This window comes from Pinus tabuliformis, chromosome 8 (genome assembly GCF_031772625.1).
Source record: "Pinus tabuliformis cultivar Carrire ecotype Pingquan chromosome 8, CPIR1, whole genome shotgun sequence".
NCBI classification, from domain to species: domain Eukaryota; kingdom Viridiplantae; phylum Streptophyta; class Pinopsida; order Pinales; family Pinaceae; genus Pinus; species Pinus tabuliformis.
The window spans coordinates 973,143,891-973,159,718 of record NC_142294.1 but is presented as its reverse complement, the minus strand read 5'-3'; positions in this window follow the sequence as shown (position 1 = coordinate 973,159,718).

Below are 15,828 nucleotides of genomic sequence, written 5' to 3'. Positions count from 1 at the left end.
TCTTCAAAGTGGGCGTGTATTATTCTGCCAAAGGTAACAACTCAAATCAGTTAGCAACCCCATTTTCAGTTTATTGGAGTTATTGTTTAACGGTTGCATCTTAATTTTTTGGATTACCTGTCGCACTGGTGAGGTGAATACAATTTTGTTTGTCTCATTCACATCCTTGGTTTGTGGGATTTCAAAGCTAATTTCATTGACCACACGACTGTTGAGGACGTACTGTAGATCTCTGTATGTAAAATATATCATAACCATTTTTTAATTGAAAAAGAGATTGCTTTATCTATTCAAATTTAAGAAAACAGAATTGGACAGGGTTATCTGTTATGCTCATAAATGATATAAATTTTAAATTTCATGATCATAATTACCCCCCAATAAGGTCTAATTGAATTCCAGTACATTCATTTTGTATTAATCTTTACGTCCACAAATGAATTCCCGTGCATTTATGTTATAGACATTTTTGGGCACTACAACCCCAATCATAAATGTCCATAAACCAAGGGCTCTTAAGTCCCTAAAAGTGTTGTTCCATCCCCTAAAAGAACAAGGTCAATGTTATAGACATTTTTGTGCCTTACAGCTCTAAGCATGAAATGTCCATAAACCAAGGGATCCTAAGTCCCTAAAAGTGTTGTTCCGACCCCTAGAGGAACAAGGTCAACAAATTACAGCTTCTCCCAGAAGTTCTCCCCCAGAAACTGCTCAGAATCAGTCAAATCAGGATCATTTCAGCTACTCCACTAGCTAGCTGCGTTGCATAGCACCCAAGCACACTAGCTAGGTGTGTTGCAACGCACCTAAATGCACTACCAGGGTGCGTTGAGAGGGAAATGACAAATGGCAGTGTCATTGCGCGAGGTGGACAGACAATGGAAGCTTCCAGAATCTTCCCCAATGACACTTGCCTCACTGAGTTCGACTAAGGATGAGTAAGAGGCTCTCAGTCTCCAAGTGGAAGCAAGAACTGACAGAGAGAAGCCACTAGTCATATCATAAGCTGACTCATCCTCTTTGCATACATATATATATGGATCCCTCATCCCAGAGATCCAGAGGCTGGATTTTTGTACATTGCAGAGAATTGTTGTTGGTTTTGAGATAGATATCAAAGTATTGGGTGATTTATGCTTTGTTGGAGGTGAAGAGGGGATTCCTTTGCTGGGAGGTTGATGCTGGATCAGGAATCATCGGTTGTAACTCCTCCTGGACCTTCTTGTTATAACAATAAAACTATTTGAGTTTCTCCTACATGCTTATGTTTCATTGATGTTTGTTACATTTGTATGTTTAGCTTAAATCTGATCCTAAGCTATTTATGAATATAAATCCATGTATTTGTGTAGTTTTCTTCTTCTGTGATCTTACAGGAACTTGGTGAAGCTGGGCAAGTAAGGGAGCAGGTAGCTGGAAGCTGTCAAAGAGGAGAGAGATTGGATCAAAGGACTAGTGCAAGACACAGGTTGGTTCATCCTATTCCTCTTCGTTTATAGTTCATAAAGAAGAATATGAAAGTACTTTTCCTTGTTTGTTTCTAAGGTCACTGTCACACCTTAGTGGGATAGGGTCGTTCTGACTAGAAACCTTTCCCATTAACAAAATGGCGACTCCGTTGGGGATTGTGTCTAGTTAGTTTGTTTGTGTTTCTCTTGTTGTTTGTTTCATAAACATAGAAGTAGCAATCGAACTGCATTTTACATCAACAAATGCAAAGTAGACATTTGCTACTTCAATCCATTCAATGGATTGGTTTATGATTTGAACAACTAATTCACAAATGATCTGACTTCCCTTTGTGATAGCTCTTAGAACTCCTTTAAATCCACCCTCTGATTGTGCATTATTGATTGCTTTTACTCGGCCAAAAACCGTAGATGAAACTGCAAACCATGACCCAGAACCTGGATAGAATTCTCGTTTCTGCCCCAGCGCAGGCTCTGTGAAGAGATTCTGCATTTCAACGCAGTTCCCGAGAGGGCTACCTACGCTGCAATCCAGTTTCTCTGTGTAACATGTGCGCTAATCAGCCTAGCCCTGTGCAGCTGAGGTTCTTTGCTTCATTTTTTCAGTTTTGTCTCTGATTTTTGCAGCCTGTGATTAGTGTGTGTCTGTTTAAAAACCCCTTTTCTTTGCCTTAATTCTGCTTCCTTTGTACGAAAAGACTGTAGATGTTCTTTGTGTGTTTGTTACATCATTTACAGTTTTCCATTGAAAAAGTAGAATAGTCATACTGTCGTCCTTTGATTTAGATCTGTCGTAAGTGTCGATTTTGATCTTAGGAGAAAGTTTATTTGCTGTTGATAGTTGATTATGCTTTTACTTTTGCCTTTGGTTTGAATTTATGACTTTCTAGTGTCCAAACGAGTGTTTATTTCAAAATCATAAAGTGTCGTAATCATATCTACCTTTTGATTTCGAAAAGAAGCTTGTTTGTGTTTGTCACTTGAAAGAAAATTCAGATTTGTAAATCAACTTTCTTTTTAGGCATCAATATTAAGAAAGTGAAAACAAATACATGCATATGTGCATTTGCATATTGATAGTCTGTTTGGCTTGATTTAGGAAAAGTGCATTTACAGTGTGCTCTTTGCTCTTTGAGAAACGATTGTGTCTTTCTTTTCCCCTTGTAGCTAGGATTTTCATTGCTGAAAAGAGATAAAAAATTTCTTATCATCTTTAGATTGCATTTTAGGAATTACATCTACATCTCGTGGTGATCCCAAAAGGCAAACTTCTAAGAAAGATCAACTTAAAATAAATTGAAAGAATCTAACAACGCTTTGGAACTTAACGCACAACATTTAGAGGTCTAGGCTAGAGACGTATTCCGGCGTCGTAAAGCCTGGTAACTGTTGTCCTCACTGATGGTTGGGTGATTCCTCCACTTTGAGACGATAAGTGTCAGTACGAACTTGTGCTCCCACGTACCGTCGATTATATATTGGGAGACCCCTATAGGCTTAAAACCTTTTATCCATAGGAAGTTGTGTCGACTGCCCTACTGATCGCAATGCACCGAACACAGCATTCGGGAAGATTGACTGCCATACCGTAAAAATTATTCTACAGTTTTGCAATTGGTTTGGTACTCCCTCTACCTAGATCTCCTGAGCAGTCCCTTTCGTTCCTTTTCAGACTCCTTAACGGAAAAGGTCCATCTGAGCACTTGTCACTTCAGGCTCATTAAAAATCGAAGGAGACTAGAGTCATCTTTTGTTTTTTCTCGACTCTTAAAAACTGAAAAAACAAGTTGTGTCAAAGCGTCTAAAAATTTATTTTAAACGGAATATTCATACCCTTTTCCTATGTTGATTTTAGGTTGAGAAAATGGAGTCTACCAACCAAGGAACTCCCCTTGGTGGAAATCCTAGTCCCTTCTCCTCTTGGGGAGATGTTGGTGCACCCCATATGGCCACATTGTCGCTTCCAGGACTGACAATTGGCTTGCCAGTATGTCTCTTCTCAACCAATGTCGTTCAGAATGCCACTATTCCTGAACAATCGAATTAGCAATTAGATGAGTCCAGAGTTGCCCACCAACCTTCTACTTCCTCTAATTATTCCTCTCCTCCTTCCTCTTTGCTTGATGGGGCTGGCAAAGCCAAAATTCAATTTCCTAAGGAGAAGAAGGAGAAGAAGAAGAAAGAGAAGAAGAAGAAGGAGCCAAAGGCGAATGGGGGAAAACGAGTGTCATCTAACGAAAATCCACACACTGAACCGACCAGGCCTAAATCGCCATGTGTCATTTGCAAAGGAGACCACTTTCACAGAGATTTTCCTTGCATCCCTCAGATACTAAGGGACTGGTCTCCTCGTTTTCACAATCCCGTGTCATCAACCTCTGATGATCATGTTGAAAGCACACCGTCAACTAGCGAAAGTGAAGCCCCAGGACAAAAAGGGAAAGCTAGATTTCCCTGTAAACTATGCGAAGGCAATCATGCCATCCACCGTTGTCCCTTCTTAGATGAAGCGAAAAGAGTTTTGGATGATCGTCCGATTTCACCATTACGACTTCCTCCTGGATATAAAAAACTCTTGCCGAGTCCATCGCTAGTTGAGAATCCAGCTGGCCCACTCAAGTGGTCGGCTGAAACGCCTATCATCGAAGATAAACCATCTGAATCCATACCAGACGAAAGTCAAAAGGTCGAGGTGGCAGTTGACCCGGTCTTGCCTTCAGAGGTTCTATCTTCAGATGATACAGTCACTGAAGAGAACAAGGATGACACCGTCCAAATTCTCTTCATTAACACAGACTCCGACGAACATGGGGGCAATCTACCCATTCCCTTACCGCAGGAGGGAAGTTCGTTAGAGCCATACCCGGCCGTCTACTCAGTCCCACCTCCAAGCAACCTAGTTGTGTCCTTCGATTGGAATCAACTAGGTAGACCCCGTTTACCAGCAAGCATACCATTCCGAATTATTGTTCAAATATATAGAATGGTCATGGCTGGTACCATCATAGATGAGGGGGCTTCTGTGAGTATCCTTTCCTCTACTGCTTGGAAAGCGCTTGGTTCGCCATCGCTGTTGCCTGAGATGAGAAATCTGACAGGCTTTGATAAAGGAACCAGTCGACCTTTAGGGATCCTTCCCGATGTGCCCATAACATTGAGAAGGAAGACAGTTTGCATGAACGTAATGGTAGTTCAAGGACCCTTGGATTATAATCTACTCCTTGGACGAGACTATATTTATTTCATGGGAGCCATCGTCTCCTCACTCTTTAGAGTAATGTGTTTTCCGCACGAAGGAAGAGTGGTCAAGCTCGTGTACCAACTTTCATTTCCCGGATCACGCATAACAAATAGTCATATATCATCCCTAAATGGTCTCTTCACGCAAGAAATGTCTCAATCCCCAGTTCGTCCTCCTGATGAGCGCGAGTAATTCGGAGGGATATGACTGAAACCCAGGGGGCATGCGTCCTGGTCTGCTTTGGCAGGAAAACTTCGGGTATAGGGTAGGTTTCCGCAGGAGAATATGACTAGTTTGTACCCCGTCCGTGATTCGAAGAGGGGTTATTCTAGAATAAGATTCTCTTGTCAAAGTTATGTCAGGGATGGTCTCGCTATATCATCCATTCACCTTTGTTTATCTCGGTAGACATCGCTGAAGAAGTGTTTTGTTTACGCCATAAATAAGACAATCTTTGGGTAACCTGTAAGAGGTAGTACCCTTCCTGATAAAACGAATGTTTTGTCAGCTCGAATAAAGGGTGACCCTTCCTAATTAAACGAATGTTTTGTCAGTTTGAATATATGGAGACCTCGAAACTCTGTTTTATACCTGGGGGCATGCAAACCTTTTGGAGTGCAAGCGAGGGGCGGCTATTTATTTTTTAAATTTTTAGGACCTCTAACCCTTTAAACTCGTAGGATTAGTCGTCACATAACTTGCATAAAGAAAGGATGTGGGGAAAAACTCTAAAATGTGCCAATTTTATATGAGACATTCTTATCATATGACTGGATTAATCGAGCAGTTTTAGCACATAGTTCAGGCTCGTTAAAAAATAAACATGAGACATGAGCAAATGTTTCCACCCGCGTTTAAGCTCGTTAAAAAATGAACTATTCCCCGGTAAATAACCACCGTGAATGAAGCATTTCAGCCATTAAAGCCTTGGTCGTGTTTGCACCGTCACCTCCACTTTTCCATTGGCCGATCATTCACCTCCATTTGATTGTTTACCCATTTTGAGGAACAACTGCGAAGAATGATTTCACTAGCCATCCTTGTGACACTGCCGTGATTGGAAAATTCCAACCCTTACCTGGAATCAGTTGCTACCCATTTTATCACTCGTTCCTCAAAAGACGAGTCTTCTTTAAGCTCTTTTCAACTAACTCGTAAAACATGAAAAGGTTGCCGAGTTTTGGCCTTCCAGCTCGTTAAAGCGACCGAAGTGCTATCCCTCCTCTAGATTTTAATCTTTTTGGACCTGAGGGATTATTGCACAAAAATATCGAGCACTTGTTTTGTTCGGCTCGTTAAAACTATCGAAAATTCATCCCTTTTGTATTGTTTTATACTTTTTCATACTTAAGGGATTAGATGACGAAAAAGAAATTTTGGAGTTACCTTTACGTACCTTTTCAGACTCTCTAAAAATGAAAAGGACCGAGTTATCTTTGTCGTTAAACTCGTTAAAAAGATTAATAGCGACAAACTTGTCTTTAGACGAGAACGAGTTTCACTATCGCTAGGCTCGTTAAAACATAGCGATGGGTTTGCCCGAAGGGAAAATTATAGAACAAGCATATGTTATCCTCCTCAAGATTGACAAAAATAAAGAGGTACTGGTCAGCAATGACTGGGGAAAAATTGGGAAGAAACTCAAAGAATCTTTATTGGTAGCAAGTCGCTCTTAAACATGACACTTACACTTTGTGCCTGAGTCGGGTTGGGTTGTTTCAATCACCGGTCACATCACCATGGTCACGCCATACCATCCAAATTTGGGGTAAATGCTACCGATCCATCACATAAGTGTCGCCGACATGTTCAAGAGAAGTCATCCAGAGAAGTCACCCATGTCCCATCCACTACCATATATTATACTTCATTCTTTCGTGACCGCCATCCTGAACCATGTATCATCAGATCGTTTTCACCTCCATCAAAATAATTTGCTCCGTTCTGTGTCATTGATGTGGGATTCATCAAGGCCCTGCTTTGACGAATCGCTTCTTGTCGACATCAACTCATTATCCAAGAAGTTGATCTAGGAACACCCCATTCAGTACTTTGAAGCTTGCATGCCTCAATGGCAAGTTTCTCACTTCCGGCGACAGGTATCAATGACCTTCGACTGAAAGATTTTGCATGGTGTTCGACGCCAAGTCCTTTATTCACACCACGTGAATTGTACTGCAGTACCTTGAGGGTCATCATCATCATCGGTGATTCCTCTCGCGCTTGTTAACAGTTTACATCATTGACTGGTAATCAAGCGATGTCTTTCCATGTTCGACTTGAAAACATTTCTCACATGGATCGACTTGTACTTTGAGTGAAGATCGGACGAGATTGAAGACCCCGGATCTAGTTTCATCCATCCGGGCTGCGATATATATTCAGAGAATAAAGACATTGAAATGTACAGCATTGCAGCACAGATAATCATCCTACCAAAAGGATGATGGCTCTATCAGAATCATCAGTCTACCATCAGACGATTGTCTGTCCTATGTACATGAAAATGAATTTATAAAGCTAAGCGTGGGAATGCCCTCCTTAGCTAGATCATGAAAATATTATGAAGATAATGTATTGTATTTTATCTTATTACAGGTCTCCTCCCAGCATTGAAAGAACTTCGGATCCTGCTAATAAAGCATTTCACCCGATAAACAGCCTCATACTTTAGGGGGCAACTGTTATAGACATTTTTGTGCCTTACAGCTCTAAGCATGAAATTTCCATAAACCAAGGGATCCTAAGTCCCTAAAAGTGTTGTTCCGACCCCTAGAGGAACAAGGTCAAAAAATTACAGCTTCTCCCAGAAGTTCTCCACCAGAAACTACTCAGAATCAGTCAAATCAGGATCATTTCAGCTGCTCCACCAGCTAGCTGTGTTGCATAGCACCCAAGCACACTAGCTAGGTGCGTTGCAACGCACCTAAATGCACTACCAGGGTGCGTTGAGCAGGAAATGACAAATGGCAGTGTCATTCCACGAGGTGGACAGACAATGGAAGCTTCTAGAATCTTCCCCAATGACACTTGCCTCACTGAGTTCGACCAAGGATGAGTAAGAGGCTCTCAATCTCCAAGTGGAAGCAAGAACTGACAGAGAGAAGCCACTAGTCAGATCATAAGCTGACTCATCCTCTTTGCATACATCTATATATGGATCCCTCATCCCAGAGATCCAGAGGCTAGAATTTTGTACATTGCAGAGAATTGTTGTTGGTTTTGAGATAGATATCAAAGTATTAGGTGATTTATGCTTTGTTGGAGGTGAAGAGGGGATTCCTTTGCTAGGAGGTTGATGCTGGATCAGGAATCATCGGTTGTAACTCCTCTTGGACCTTCTTGTTATATCAATAAAACTATTTGAGTTTCTCCTACATGCTTGTGTTTCATTGATGTTTGTTACATTTGTATGTTTAGCTTAAATCTAATCCTAAGCTATTTATGAATATAAATCCATGTCTTTGTGTAGTTTTCTTCTTCTGTGATCTTACAGGAACTTGGTGAAGCTGGGCAAGTAAGGGAGCAGGTAGCTGGAAGCTGTCAAAGAGGAGAGAGATTGGATCGAAGGACTAGCGCAAGACACAGGTTGGTTCATCCTATTCCTCTTCGTTTATAGTTCATAAAGAAGAATATGAAAGTAGTTTTCCTTGTTTGTTTCATAGGTCACTGTCACACCTTAGTGGGATAGGGTCATTCTGAGTAGACACTTTTCCCGTTAACAGTCAACAGATTACATCTTCTCCCAGAAGTTCTCCATGAAAAACTGCTCAAAACTGGTCAAAACTGGACCATCTCACCTGCTCCATGGTCAAAGTGCGCTGCATCCCACCTAAATACACACGGGAGGTGTGAAGCATCTTGAAACGCCCTTCTATGGTGTGTGATGGGCGAGATTGGACAAATGGCAGGGTCAATCTGCAAGGTGGAGTATCATGGAATCTTCTAGAAACTTCTCCTGTGACACTTGCCTCTCTCTATTCGCCCAAGAAGAGTAAGAGATCATCAATCTCCAAGTGGAATCAAGAACTATCAGAGAGAGGACACTAATCAAATCTCAAAAGCTGACTCACCCCCCTTGCAAACATCTATATATGGATCCCTCATCCCAGAGATCCAGAGGATGGAATTTTGTATCTTGTAAGGAAGTGCTGCTAGTTTCTTGGTGCAACATCATAGTGTTGGGTGATCTAAGCTTTTCATGAGGTGAAGAAGGGCTTTCTTTCTGAGAGGATGATGTTGGGTTAGAACAATTGGTTGTAATCCTCTTTGCTATTTCTTGATTATCAATAAAGATATTCAAGTTTTCCTCCACATTCTTGTATGATTGATGATATATGCATTTGTGTGGTCAATATATATCTAGTCTTATGTTGGTTATGGTAATAGATCTATGTTCTTGGATAGTGTTATGCCACTTTGATTCTACAGGTGCTCTTTGAAGCTGGGTAGACGGGGAAGCTAGTGGCAAAGATCTATCAGAAAGGAGAGGAATCAAGCAAGGAACCAAGTGCAAGACAAAGGTTGGTCTCCTTTATTCCCCTCCTATCTATTTCTCATAAAGGAAAACAAAAGTGGTTTTAGTTTTTTTGTTTCTAAGGTAGCTACCAGCCTTAGTGGGACTAGCAGCTCTACATAGACACTAGATTTCCTGATAACAAAATGGCGACTCCGCTGGGGAGCGAACAGATTGTTTGTTTATCTACATTTGTTTACTTTATAAACTTACAGACAAAGCCTGAAGTCAAGCCAACTAGCCTTCGAACTGCATTTTCTATGCAACTGCAAAGTAGATCAACGCTGCTTCAGTCTATCTCCGGGTTTTGTTTATGAACTGAACAATTGATTTACAAGCTCTCTAATTGCCCTTCTGGTGGCTCTAGTAACCTCTTTAGATCTACCCCTGTGATTGATTTACTGATTACCACTTGCTCGGCCTAAATCCCTGAACTGAGCTGCAAACTGTGACCCAGAACCCAGTTAAAATCTCGTCCCTGGTCCATCGCACTATATCTTCTTTGGATTCTGGATGCATCGCACTTCCTGAGTGTAGTAGGTGCGCTGCATCTCTTTTTCCCTGTGTTACAGGTGTGCTGATCAGACAAGGCCTTTTTGCTCTCAGATTTTGGTTTCTTTGTTCACTCTTTTCAGTTCTATTCAGGAGTTTTGCTGCCTGTAGTTAGTATACCTCTATTGAAACCCCCTTACTTGCCATTATTCCGCCTCTATTGTGCAAAGAAATGTAAATGTTTTTATGTATTTTGAGCCATTTTCAGCTCTCTTTTACAAAGAAGTAGCGTAATTGAACTGTCGTTTCTTGATTTGAAAGTGTCGCAAGTGTCGTTTTCAGCCATAGAAGAGAATTCGATTGTTCTTGATAGTCGATTACACTGTTGCTCTTGTATTTGATTTGAATTAATAGTTTTTCAAGTGTCGAAAGAAAGTTTTCAATTCCAAATCTCAAAGTGTCGTCATTTTCTTCATTTTGCCTTGAAAAGAAACTTGTTAGTAATGTCGCTTTGAAAAATAATTCAGATTTGCGCTTAGCTTTCTTTTTATCATTCACACATTAAGAAGGCTGAAAAAAAATACATGCATGTGCATTTGCATTTAGACTGTTTTTTGGTTTGATTTAGGACAGTGCATATAGTGTGTGCTCTCTGCTCTATGTTGAAAGAACATCATCTCTCTTTCCTTAGTAGCTAGGATTTTCATTGCAAAAAGAAGATTAAACGATCGTTTATCATCTTAGATTTCATTTTAGGAATTGTACATCTACATCACGCAGTGAACCTGAAAGGAAAATTTCTTAAGCAAGATCAACTGTAAAATAAATTTATGAATCTAAAAATGCTTTGGAACCTAACACACAACATTTATAAGTCTAGGCTAGAGACATATTCCGGCGTCGTAAAGCCTGATAACTGTTGTTTTCATTGATGGTTGGGTGATTCCTCCACTTTGAGACGATAAGTGCCAGTACGGACTTGTGCTCCCATGTACCATCGAGTATATATTGGGAGACCACAATAGGCTTTATCCTTTATCCATGGCAAGCTGTGTCTGTCGCCCTATCGATTGCAATGCACTGAACACAGCATTCGGGAAGATTGACTGCCGTACCGTAAAAAAGTATTCTGCAGTTTTGCGATTGGTTTGGTAATCCCTCTATCTAGATTTCCAGAGCAGTCTCTTTCATTCCTTTTCAGAATCCTTAAAGGAAAAGGTCCATCTGAGCACTTGTCACTTCAGGCTCATTAAAAATCTAAGGCGACTAGAGTCATCTTTTGTTTTTTCTCGACTCTTAAAAATTGAAAAAACAAGTTGGGTCAAAGAATCTAAAATTTATTTTAATCGGAATAAATATCACCTTTCCTACATTGGTCTTAGGTTGAGAAAAATGGAGCCCACCAACCAAGGAGTTACCCTTGGGGGAAATCCTAGTCCTTTCTCCTCTTGGGGAGATGTTGGTGCGCCCCATATGGCCACATTGTCGCTTCCAGGATTGACAATCGGCTTGCCCGTATGCCTCTTCTCAACCTCTGTCGTTCAGAACACCGTGATTCCTGAACAATCAAGTCAGCAACTAAATGATACCAGAGTTACCCCCCAACCTTCTACTTCGTCCAATTCTTCCTCTCCTCCTTCCTCTTCGCTTGATGAAGCTGGTAAAGCCAAAAATCAAGTAACCGAGAAGAAGAAGGAGAAGAAGAATAAAGAGAAGAAGAAGCAGGAGCCAAAGGTGAAAAGGGGCGACCAGGCATCGTCTAGCGAAAATCCACACACTGCACCATCCAGGCCTAAATCTCCATGTGTCATTTGCAAAGGAGACCATTATCATCGAGATTGTCCTTGCATCCCTCGGATCTTAAGGGACTGGTCTCCTTGTTTGCACAATCCGGTGTCGTCAACCTCTGATGATCATGTTGAAAGTACATCGTCAACTAGTGAAAGTGAAGCCCCTGGACAAAAAGGAAAATGTAAATTTCCTCGTAAACTGTGTGAAGGCGATCACGCCGTCCACCGTTGTCCCTTCTTAGAAAAAGCTAAAAGAGTTTTGGACAACCGTCCGGTTTCACCGTGACGGCTTCCTCTTGGATATAAGAAGCTCTTACCGAGTCCGTCACTAGTTGAAAATTTGGCTGACACACCCTTGTGGTCGACCGAAGCGTCTACCATTGAAGATAAACCATCTGAATCCACACCAAATGAAATTCAAAAGGTCGAGGCGGCAGTTGACTCGGTCTTGCCTTACAATCTTCAGATGATACAGTCATCGAAGAGAACAAGAACGACACCGTTCAAATTCTCTTCGTAAGCACAGACTCCGATGAACATGGTGGCAGTCTACCCGTTCCTTTACCGCAGGAAGGAAGTTCGTCAGAGTCATATCCTGCCATCTATTCGGTCCCACCTCCAAGCAACCTGGTTGTTTCCTTCGATTGGAATCTACTAGGCAACCCCGTTTACCGGCTAGTGTACCATTTCGAATCATTGCTCAAATATATAGAATGGTCATGGCTGGTACCATCGTAGATGAAGGGGCTTCTGTGAGTATACTTTCCTCAACTGCTTGGAAATCGCTTGGTTCGCCATCGCTTTTGCCTGAGATGAGAAATCTAACAGGCTTTGACAAAGGAACCAGTTGACCGTTAGGGATCCTTCCCAATGTGCTGATAACATTGAGAAGGAAAACCGTTCACATGAATGTAATGGCAGTCCAAAGACCCCTGGATTATAATCTACTCCTTGGACGTGACTATATTTATTGTATGGAAGCCATTGTTTCCTCACTCTTTAGAGTAATGTGTTTTCTGCATGAAGGAAGAGTGGTCAAGCTCGTCAACCAGCTTTCATTCCCCGGTTCACACATAGCAAATAGTCATACACCAACCCTGAATTGTCTTTTCACGCAAGGAATGTCTCATCAATCCCCAGTCCATCCTCCTAATGAGTGCGAGTGATGCGGAGGATATGACTGAAACCTAGGGGTCATACACCCTAGCCTGTTCTCACAGGAAAACCTTGGGTATAGGGTAGGTTTCCACGGAGGATATATGACTGGCTGACACACCCGTCCATTTAGGAAAATGGGATTAGACCAGAATAAGATACGTCCATTAAAAGGTAGGCCTCTCCCGATAGAAAAAATGTTTTGTCTGCAAATTGAAGGGTAACCTGGAAAAGGTAGGCCTTTCCCGATAAAACAAATGTTTTGTCTGCAAATTGAGGGGTAACCTGGAAACTCTACTTCACTATACCTGGGGGCATGCAAACCTTTTGGCATGCAAGCGAAGCGTGACCATTTATTTTTTAAATTTGTAGGTCCTCTAACCCTTTAAACTCATAGGGTTGGTCGTTTCCTAACTTGCATAAAGAAAGGATGCGGGGCAAAGCTTTGAAAAAATGCCATTTTTAAATGAGACATCCTTATTATACGACTGGATCGAGCAGTTTTAATGCGGAATTCAAGCTCGTTAAAAAATAAACATAAGCAATCAGCAAATGTTCCCCCAGAGTTCAAGCTCATTAAAAAATGAACCAATTTCCGGTATTAGCCATCGTGAATGTATTATTGTTAGCCTTTGAAGCGTTGGTCGTGTTCTCATCATCACCTCCACTTTTTTTTGGCCGATCATTCACCTCCATTTGATTGTTTACCCTTTCTTAGGAATAGCTACGAAGAGTGATCCTATTAGCCATCCTTGTGACGCTGCCGTGATTGGAAAATTCCAAACCTTACCTGGAATCAGCTGCTACCTGAATTGATCACTCGTTCCTGAAAAAATGAGTCTCCTTTAAGCTCTTTTCAACTGACTCATAAAATATGAAAAGATTGTCGAGCCATTGGCCTCTCCAGCTCGTCAAAGGGACTGGAAGTGCTATCCCTCCTTTAGATTTTAATCTTTTTGGACTTGAGGGATCATTACACAAAACGATCGAGCGCTTGTTTTGTTCGGATCGTTAAAAGTACCGAAAATTCATCCCTTTTTTATTGTTTTATACTTTTTTGGACTCAAGGGATTATATGATGAAAAAGGATTATTGGAGTTTTCTTTACATCCCTTTTTCAGACTCTCTAGAATTGAAAAGGACTGAGTTATCCTTGTCGTTAAACTCGTTAAAACCGAATAGCGACAAACTTGTCCATACAGACAAGAACGAGTTTCATTATCGTTAGGCTCGTTAAAACATAGCGATGGGTTTTCCCGAAAGGAAAATTATAGAAAAATCATATGTTATCCTCCTCAAGCTTGACAAAAATAAAGAGGTACTGGTTAGCAATGACTGGGGAAAAATTGGGAAGAAAACTTGAAGAAACTTTATTGGTAGCAAGTCGCTCTTGAACATGACACTTTCACTCCGCATCCGAGTCGGGTTGGGTTGTTCCATTCACTGGTCACATCACCATGGTTTCGTCACACCATCCATATTTGGGGTTAACGCTACCAATCCATCATGTTAGTGTCGCCGATATGTTCAAGAGAAGTCACTCAGAGAATTCACCTGTGTCTCACCCACTGCAATACATTTATGCTCCATTCTTTCATGACCGCCACCCTGAACCTTATATCACCAGATCGTTTTCACCTCCATTAAAATCATTTGCTCTGTTCCATGTCATTGATGTGGGATTCACTAAGGCCCTCCTATGACAGATCGCTTCTTTTCGACATCAGCTCATTATCCAAGAAGTCGATCTAGGAACAACCCTTTTAGTACTTTGAAGCTTACATGCCTCAATGGCAAGTTTCTCACTTCCGGCGAAAGGTTTACATCAATGGCCTTCGACCGAAAGATTTTGTGTGGTGTTCGATGCCAAGTCCCTTATTCACACCACGTGGATTGTACTATAGTACCTTGAGGGTCATCATCATTATCGGTGATTCCTCTCGTGCCTGTTAACAGTTTACATCATTGGCTGGTAATCAGGCGATGTCTTTCCATGTTCGACTCCAGAACATCTTTCACATGGATCGACTTGTACTTTGAGTGAAGATTGAACGAGATTGAAGACCCCAGATCTAGTTTCATCCATCTGGGCTGCGATATATACTCAGGAAAATAAAGACATCAAATGTACATCAAAACTGCACAGATAATCATCCAACCTAAGGGATGATGACTCTATCAGAATCATCAGTCTTCACTCAAACGATTGTCTCTCTTATGTACATGAAAATGAATTTATAAAGCTGAGCATGGGAATGCTCGCCTCAGCTAGATCATGAAAATATTATGAAGATAATGTATTGTATTGTATCTTATTACAGGTCGCCTTCTAGCTAGAAAAAACTTTAGATCCTCATGATAAAGCATTTCACCCGACATCAAAACAAATTAACGACCTCATGCTTTAGGGGGAAACTGTTATAGAAATTTTTGGGTATTGCAACCCCAATCATAAATTTCCATAAACCAAGGGCTCTTAAGTCCCTAAAAGTGTTGTTCCAACCCCTAAAATAACAAGGTCAACTGATTACATCTTCTCCCAGAAGTTCTCCATGAAAATCTGCTCAGAACTGGTCAAAACTGGACCATCTCACCTGCTCCATGGTCAAAGTGCGCTGCATCCCACCTAAATACACACTGGAGGTATGATGCATCCTGAAAAGCCCTTCTATGGGGTGTGATGGGCGAGAGTGGACAAATGGCAGGGTCAATCTGCAAGGTGGAGGATCATGGAATCTTCTAGAAACTTCTCCTGTGACACTTGCCTCTCTGCATTCGCCCAGGGATGAGTAAGAGATCATCAATCTCCAAGTGGAATCAAGAAATATCAAAGAGAGGATACTAATCAAATATCAAAAGCTGACTCACCCCCCTTGCAAACATCTATATATGGATCCCTCATCCCAGAGATCCAGAGGCTAGATTTTTGTATCTTGTAAGGAAGTGCTGCTGGTTTCTTGGTGCAACATCATAGTGTTGGGTGATCTAAGCTTTTCATGAGGTGAAGAAGGGCTTTCTTAATGAGAGGATGATGCTGGGTCAAAAAAATTGGTTGTAATCCTCTTTGCTATTTCTTGATTATCAATAAAGATATTCAAGTTTTCCTCCACATTCTTGTATGATTGATGATATATGGATTTGTGTGGTCAATATATATCTAGTCCT